Source organism: Parasteatoda tepidariorum, chromosome 4, assembly GCF_982258835.1.
Source record: "Parasteatoda tepidariorum strain Cologne lab strain chromosome 4, Ptep-v5.0, whole genome shotgun sequence".
Classification (NCBI taxonomy): Eukaryota; Metazoa; Arthropoda; class Arachnida; order Araneae; family Theridiidae; genus Parasteatoda; species Parasteatoda tepidariorum.
Window position 1 is genome coordinate 83933887 of NC_141758.1, and position 9621 is coordinate 83943507.

Sequence of the window (9621 nt, forward strand, 5' to 3'; positions counted from 1 at the left end):
GGAGATGTCTATGTAGTGTATTTCTTTGTCTAAAACTTGTATTACAAATGCCACAAGCAAAATTTTTTTCTCCAGAATGAATACGGCTATGAATAGATAAGCTTTGCTTCAAAGCAAAGCTTTTATTACATAAACTACAAGAATAAGGTTTTTCTTTCGTGTGAACAACAGAATGCCTTATTAAAGAGGAATTTTGGGTGAAATTTTCATTACATATATTACAAGAATAAGGTTTCTGCTTATTATGAACAAGAACATGCCTTGCTAAACTAGCACTTCTAGTGAAACTGCTACAACATATTTTACAAGAATAAGGTTTCAATTTAGCATGACCTAAAGTCTGTCTAATAAAGTTCACTTTTTCAAATAAGTTTTGATTATTTAGGATGCTAGAATAAGTATTCTCAATAGCAGAAATAATACCTTTTTCCACTTTCAATGATTCTATGAAGTTAGCATCCATGATCATAAATTTTTTTCTTCCTAATAGATACTTTACGGTAAGTAATTTCCCGAAAAGTTGCTATTTCTTAACTATTTTCCTCATACAGTAATACAGACTTTAGTATAAAAGCCCTCACTAAAGTTTCATAATTTTTTATGGATGATTCATAAGTTTATTTATTGTAACCAATATTGTAACAGCATATTGTAACTAATAGTGAAAATTCGATATTAATTACCAAAAATTTATTTTTCTTAACACAATATAAAATCTGTGATACAAAATATTTAGCTTACAAACTGAAAAAAATTCAACTCTAATTTTCTTATTAAATATGAGTTGAAAAAAAGAGATAATTGTAAACTGAAAATAAAATAAAAATTGGAATTTTAGACTTAAGAAACAATGTTAATTTTATATAAACAAAGTCATTCACAAAAGTACATGGGTAACACTTTCTTAAACATTAGAAGAAGGCATCAAAGAAAACTTTAGTTGTTGGTAACATATAGTTGGAAAATAAGTACTAAACTGTGTAATAAATGTTTAATTTCCGATGAATATACTCGAAACTGCAGTTAATATGGAATAAAATGTATCACACGGTTAAACTTCGTTTTTTCATAGAAGAAAAATCATAAAGAATGAATCAAATGTCATTCATCACTCCAGCATTTGAAATTATTTGGAAGGTAAAAAATAAAAAAAAGAGTTAAGATTTTCAGTCTGTAATTATTAATTTATTTATTTACATTTCGTTTAAAGTTTGGCTTACTGAACAGCTTACAACTCATTATTTCTACTCTTTTAAATCTCTAAAGCAAAATTTAAAAATGTTTTCATTTTTTAAAGAGCTATTTTTGCTAGTCCAATGAGTATGCGTTGCGCACAAGCATAGAGAACGGTCAAAGTAAGAACTTTTATTAATGAAACATTCTTGCTGCATAGATTTTGCGCTAGGGCGAGCAGTTTGTTTAGCTAAGGCAGCATTTGCACTGAATGACTTTGTCTGGGAAATAGGAGAACCGGAAGCGATGTGACGTCAAACGCATATTCTGCATTTCAAAATTCTTTTTCTAAGTTTGTCTTTAATTCGCGATCGCAACGAACTATAGGGGGCGTTGTTGTATGAGACGAATACGATATTTGGTCAATTTAGGAATTGGTAACTGGGCGGAGTGAGCTTGACGCTAGCTTTTATCCATCAATCTTCTTATAACCCTATATTGATTGTGTGACCAAACTTTTTCGCCAAAGCAATTGGCGTTGTTTAAACAAAAGCTATTGTTAGAGGAAGCCATTTTCTGTATTTGGCTGCGTGGGATTTCATATTTTATCATCGTGAAAGTTTTAATTACAGGTAATTCTTATTAATTAAAGATTTATAATATTAGTGTACGTTTCATAGCAGTATATAAAAAAATTGCATGAAATTTTTAAAAAGATTAATGAATTTTATTAAATATCTGTGAATACCACGCGTTAGATTTTAAAGTAAATAGTTTGTAAAATGTATGTATTTTAAGAAAATCGTTATAAAAATTCATTTATCAAAGTTTTTCTCTGCTTCCTTAGAAATCCTTTGTTTGATCTGCCGAAATTGTGTGAAGCAGTTTAGTAATGAAATTTCATTTAGTTGAATTACTTGATTTATGTTTATTATACAGAGGTATCTTTTTTTTCTATGAAATATATTGCTAATTAAAATTTATTATATATAGAAAGATTAATATTGAATTTTCTTAAAAATAGTGAAGAGGGTTTTGATCATGTCTAAAATAATTTGTTTCAATTTTATTGTAAACTAATCTAAAAAAAAATTCTGAGAGAAATGGAACAAATTTAGATAATATTTATCATTTTCATTCACAGTTACTGCATTCATTATTATTCTTTTAGGTTGTCTTAACTATTGAATAAATTATGAGCATGCATACTTTCAAAAAAAATTTTTATTCTATAGGTGTATCACAATTATGTGCAAAACAATTTGTACTCAATAATTTGTTTTATTTAAAATACATAATACAAATACTATAATAAATTAGAACATAATTCAGATTAGCAAGTTATCTTAAATTTAAGTTATCTTTATTGGATAATAATATGAAATTGAATTTTTTCAATTATTTAACTTCTCAAACTATATCTATAATTGTATTTTTTTCATTACCCTAAGATTTTTGACAGTTTACGTGGACAATGTAAAGCAAACTTTTCATATTTCTTCTTTCTCTTCATAAAATACTTTTTTACTAGGTGATTCCTTGGAGAAGTATTTGGCTAATTACTTAAATGCTGAATGAAAATGGGATATCAATGTTTGCACACCCTGGAATCGGTGTGGACAAATTAAGTGTGCAGTTGTGAAGGGACGATTGTGTTTTTGTCTTAATTCATGTTGGTAAGTTGAAATGTAATTTATTTACATATTTAATGATTATGTATCTAAACCATTTGTTGGCATTGTTAGTATCTTGTGTAACTATTCTAATTCAGATACTTATTTATTTTTTTATTAATATTACTTATGGTTGTGCTATATAATAATAATTTATTTTGCTTTTCTTAAAAATAAAGGAACTAATGATGTGCAATTGGGTACAATGCCCAACTTTAAAAAACTGGCTTGTGTGGTTAATAAAATTTGTGGGGTTATTGGGGAGATTTTGTTTGGTTATCTGTGGAAGAATAATCCTGGGTAGCCAGCCGCCAGGAACTAATAAAAAGAGAAGGGAACTCAGAAGGTATAACTCGTAACCACCCTCGGACAACTATCTACATGTGTTTTTTTTTTTTTTTTTTGTTATTAAATTTGCAAGTTTACAATCTGTTTAGCACCTTGGCGATTGTAGTTGGCACGGCAGATCACAATACAGAAATATTTCTGAGTTGTTTTTCTCGAACGAAGAGTTTAGAAATTTCTCTTACTGAAAGATCAGCGTATGCATCAACATTTTGTTAATCTTGAAAATGTCACTATAAAGCGATTCAATGAAGTAATTAAAACTTGGTGAATTTTACTTGGGCTAATGTTCTGTGAATCAGCTTTATCTGTGGATGAATGTATTGGTTAAGATCACATACATTTAAACTGCCAGGGCCATATTCAACTGGCAAACATCTTTGAAGAATGCATAGCAAAGTTGCTAAAAAAAGAAGTGTATTTATACACAACTTTATATACTAATTATATGAAAATATTGTAATCTTGTCTTGACATTTAGCCAGATAACCAGAACTCATCCCATACAAATAAGAAAGAGTAGTCACAGTCAGATATCTGTTTAGAAGAGATTTGGGTCCGTTAACGAACTATTCACAAAATATCTTTTCATAAAAACGGACATTTCACAAAATAATTTATCCTTTACTCAGACCCTTCACAAATTCGTTTATCTTCATTATTGTTTTGTTAATCGAATAAGCCCTTCCGGGGGGGGGGGGGGAGAACGACAGATGTAATCTAAATAAATTTTGTCTTCGGCAGACACTTCTTCCTTTATTCGTCCGAAATGAATATTCTGCGTTCAGCAGTATAGGCAAAATACCAAATATTTGTATGTTGCATCTCTAATTTAGTAGCAGCAATTGCTGTTTATTTTTTAAATTTTAATTTTTTTAATTATAATTTTACAGTGTTGGACATAATCTTGTAAGTCTTTACAATTTAAAAACTCCTTGAAAAAGTTTTTTTTTTTTTTTGCAATAACAGACCCTATTTGCACAAATTCACAAAAGCAGGACCCTGGTTGAAAGAATGTGACTTAACGTTTATTTTATATTCACAAATTACAAGTAATTTTTTTCCAATTTTACAAATACGGACCTTTTACAGAATGTCTGGACAGATCCCTGACAGTACTTGAACAGATTTAGTACTATGATGCTGTAAAGAAAAATATTCAGTAGAGAGTGTTTTTTTCTAATATTCTTATCTGTGCTACTTTGCACAATGCAGAAAATTTTTTAGATGCAATAGAATATTTTATGACTAGTTCTCTCTCTCAATGATTCTGGTTCTACCCTTAAAGGACAGAGGGAAGATTGTTTAGAGCATTGTACCTGAATTATAAATACTCTTCCACTTTAAATGCCTTTGGTAAAATATACTAAATGAATAATGCTAATAACGCTAATGAATAATGCCAATTGCTATTTCTAAATAGCAATGGATATATGTTCAACACTAAAAGAGATTATGAAAAATTTTAGATTGCACGGAGATTGATCTAATTCTATTCTTTGTTAGCTTAAATGAGATCTAGACTTAACAGAAGCTAATATGAGTGTCTCAGTTAGTATCTTTCTCTTTTATTACTATAATGTTTTGATTATTCGGAGAATTGTTTATTTTTAACAGTGGCATTATACCTTAATCGTTGTGAGTTTTTTTTCCCCAACTGTATTGTTATGGTATGGATTGTTTACTGTTAGTACAGCACTGTTTATAAATTATTACAGTATTAATAAAATAATTAAAGTCAGAATGAATTAAATGATCTTTTAATGTTTATCAGTATTTGTCTTTAATCACACCGTGGTTAAGGAAAAGACAGTGCCCTACCAGTTAGTATATTCCTCTTTTATTAATAATATATATTCTTTTACTTTGATTATTTCAAAAATATTTATTACTTTTGTTTTTATCAGTGGCATTTATTGCATTCTAAATAAAAACTAATTTAATGTTTGATCTAGATACTAATAAGTTTAGAAAATTAATTTATGATTTTATTTTTTATTCTTGTAAAAGGTTTAGAAAATAATATTCATTAAGGAACTGGTGATGTCGACAGAATTTAGATGATTAGATACTAAAAAACTGGGAACAGTGCAATCAAACCTGAACAATGGACAAACACATCAACATGTACTGGCTCATCATTAAAAGTCAGCGTGGGGATAACACAACATGCACATTCCATGATCCATCATGGACTCGTGCCTTTAAGAAGCCTACGTGGCTGTCTCTAGGGTAAACGGTGACTCAACAGTGCACACACCAACTGAACAATTGGCTGTGGGGTCATTTATGTTGTGTAAAGAAAATATAATAAAATCTGTGCTGTGACTAACTATTAAATGCTGTGATGTAATGTCCTGTGATTGTCTTGTTCTTAAAGCCATTAGTCTTTATATGTAAACCCTGATTGATGCTGCAATAGAAATATTAAATAATATTAATCAGACACTTTCCCTCTCTTTCAGATGTAAGTAACCTGACTAAATTGGGGATCTGCAAAAAGAAAAAATCGAGCAACAAAGCTAATGTTGCAATAATTTACACTCCTTTTTTATGTCTTGATTTTAAAGTGACAGATGTGTCAAATCCCCGAGTATGAGTTTGAGTGATGCTTCCTCCCAAAAGAGTTGTGTGACCACTCTGAAAGTGTCACAAGTATGCCATATGCGTGGAAAAAGATGGATATGCCAGATTTAATAATAATAAAAAAAATTCTGTTAATCTGTGCTTATAACTTAAAACTTATACTTCTGTGCTAAAAGTTCTTTCACTCTGTAATTCAAATTGATTCAAACTAATGTATGCAATCCTTTATTAGATTCACAATTTGAAGAGTTGTGCTTTTATCTATATACTTAACCATTGGTTGAAATCTTAACAAGGTATCTTGATTACAATATTAATTTGAAGCAACTTGTTCTCTTCTAGCTTTTGCCTGGATTCTGCTGATGATTCATGTTTGTCCCGGGGAATGGTCTCACAGCATTGTCTGCTTAAAGCTTTTCTGTGAGATATATTTACCAGGACTTGATTTTCTACAATGGTTTATGCAGAGTCTCATTTAGTTTGAAGAATATCTCTGTACCGTAACAAGATAACATTTCAGTCATTGATTTTGCTATATGTATTAAATATAATTGTATATTTTTTAAATTCATAAAAATAAACGAAAAGCGTTTAGGACTATAAAATATATTTTAACTATAATCACAAAATTTGTTTTTAGCTGCATACAAGACAAATATGTTCTGATATGCACCATTTCTAGCTTGTCTTACCTTTCTTCTATCTTATTTTTATGTGTGTACACTGTTAGAATAATTTTTAAGTTGATAAATTAACCTAATATAAATATGGTGAGAAATTATAGTCCTAAAAAGGATACTAAGCTTCTAGAAAGCAAAAATGGCAAATTTCTTTTAAAGATTGAAAATGAAAATTTCAGTGTGAGAGCTGCTGCCAGAGCTGAAGTGTTAATCTTTATTCCGGCTTTTAAATAAAACGTTTTAATAGCTGCTTAAAAATATCTTTTTGGTTTATTTGTTTGATCTTAATGTCTTATTTGTTAATTACCATTGTATAATTATTTTTAAACAGCCCATTTACTATAAAAACTGGTGATCAGTAATTACCCCAGAAATGATCAAGAGAAGGGGTAATTCCTTATCACTAAAAATTTAAAATCTTTTAAATTCTAATTAGATTTTTAAACAAAAGAAGGTAGCATAGGACTCATCCCATATAGCCTCAAATTTCCAGTAAATATTAAAATTCTATTTTGAATAGTTTTTTTCACAAAACAGATGTTTGCATTTTTTGATCAGGAATTACCCCAGGTCACCCTATTAGGTATCCAAAGGTATGTTAATTCAGATAAAGTAGTATGTTCTGTTTTCATTAATTAAAATATCAACTGCACTAAGTAATTAGCTTATTTGCTAGTCACCTTTTTAAACCATTGAGATTGAGTTCTCGTGTGTGAAGATATAATAACTAGATCAGAAGCTATTTAAGGTTTTGTTTATGCAGTACTTACCAAATTCACTAAGTTTAGTGCCTTTAAATTTGTTATAAGTCTATAGAATTTCTGTAAAATTATTTTCTGCTGCAAGCATGTGTTCAGATTTATAATTTTTGTTTAGTTGATGGGTTGTAGATATGCTGTAGTTGAGTTTATTAAAAATGTAAGAATAATAAATGTTTTTGAATATTTTATTCAAATTCCAATCTTCTTGTAGCTAATGCTATTAATTAAAGTGATAAAAACAATTCAATAAACCAAAAAGTTTGTTTGCTCTTGTTACAAAATTAAATTCAGAATGACTGCATATAAATTCTGCGAATAAATTTTAAATCATTGATAATTGTATGAATACAGGTAAGCAGCACATGCATATGAATACTTAAATTATTTCTATTAAAAAAATTTCTATTACTCTATTAAAAAAAATATTTCTATTTTAGGATAAACTTATACAGTACAGAACCCGTTATCCGGAAATCAGAAAGCCGGAAAACCAAAAAACCGGAACGAAATTCAATAAATTTTCCCGCCATATTTTAAAAAAAAAAAAACGAAAAGCGTTAGTTAACTTATTTTTAACGAACTGTAATTCAACTTTTTTTTATTTTCAACTAGCTAAATATCCACTCTTCGAACAGGATTAATAAAATCAAAAAAACAATAACTCGGTACTGAACAACCCAATGAAATCGTGGACAAAACTGAACGGTATATACTGACAAAATTAATAAGCAAAAACATAACAAAACCTGTTTTTTGTTGTTCAGCCCATTAAAATTGAGATTAACTGTATTCAACATTACTAGGCATAATATCGAAATTAACCATTAACTTGGAATTTTTGTAAATAAGTAATTTTTTTAATTTATATAATAGGAATTACCCATATTAATTAAGCATCATTGGCGACAATAATAGTATGGCGCTTGTTTACGATTAATCTATACGAATAAGTACCTGAACTCCATAAATGTTGCTTTTTGTAACATAATGGCTTACTTTTTAGTATTTCAATATGCATCTATTACATTACTTAAATGAACTGAGCGTCAGCATTAACACTTTGACTCAGAATTTTCATTAAATATATTTTTTTTCATTATTTCTTTGTATTTATTCATGTCAGGATAGGTGAGAAATAAATTTAGAAGTTTAATAATATTTGGTGAGATGAAATATAACGTGAAACACCATGTCTTTTCCTGCATAAAAAGTCAAATATTTCAAACGCGGTTCACTTCCAAACAATTTAACTAATATGCAGTTATTTAAATCTTAGCGAAACAGTTATTTATAATTGAAACTTCTTTAATTTACAAAATCATTAATACATTTTTGAATATGAATCAAAAAAAGATTTTTCCAAACTAATTATTTTGAATTTTATATTTCAGTAAAATATATAATTCCGTAATCTAACAAATATTTTTTATCAGCTGTTTGACTTTTTATTTTTAAAGAGAGAATACCAAAAATATATATATATTCTTACTAGGAATTAAAAGGCCAGAGAAAAAGAAAAGAGGGACAGCTGTTAATAAAACTGAAGTAATTTTCTACGTTTTTCCTAAGCAAATTAGTACCACTTTCCCATTAATTTTGCCTTTCATTGCAAAAGAATTTTTTTTAAATTTTAATTACCGCTGTTTTTAAATTATTTACTTATACCGAAACACATTTTGACAGACGTGACAAATTAAATACGTGATTTCAGATAACTTCAGAGATAATTTGGTGACATAGTGCTACCACGTAAATTTTTTTTTTCATTGTTGTTGTTTACGTCGCACTAAAGCTGCTCAATGGGCTATTGGTAACGGTCTGGTAAACATTCCTGACAATCATCTGAAGACATGCCATCACAATTTTGAACTCTGCCGAGGTGAGGCTCCCTTCACTTCGATAGACCGACGACATGCGCGTGAAGTCAAGTACTTACGTATAACATTTTAACGAGAAACAATACCTCACACCCTCGGTCCCTTCACAGATTGATCCAAGTAGTTTTTCACCCGCACGCTGACAGCAGCCAGTTATGCTCGACTTCGGTGATCTGCTGAGAACGTGTCAACAATCAGTCAATTGCGGAACTGTTGTTCATTGAAATTATGACGTAGCGAGAAAAAAAACTAAATAAGGTACAAGCAATAACTCTTTTTTATTGTTATTAAATAGAGCTATAAAGTATCAATGATGTTATCTTTAAGATTTTTGAAGAAACAACGGCTAAGGCTTAACCAGTCAACCCCGCTTAAAGGAATATCATCAGTTCCAGCCAAATCTATGCAATTGAGCGGGTTATTCGATTAAAAGGATAGTGCAATATTCTATCCTAAATTTCTGCGAAATTTTATTTTTAATGGTATTTAATGCAAATTATAGTGTTTTGATTAAATAAACTTAGTT

The 9621-nt window shown here is 29.1% G+C and overlaps 1 long non-coding RNA gene across 1 annotated transcript; it reads left to right on the top strand.

Annotated features, from left to right (window-relative positions):
- The first annotated feature begins 1565 nt into the window (after positions 1-1565).
- On the top strand, positions 1566-7412 carry LOC147811847 (uncharacterized). Its single transcript, XR_015433154.1, has 2 exons — positions 1566-1805; positions 2705-7412. It is a non-coding gene; the product is annotated as an uncharacterized LOC147811847 (long non-coding RNA).
- The last annotated feature ends 2209 nt before the right edge of the window (positions 7413-9621 follow it).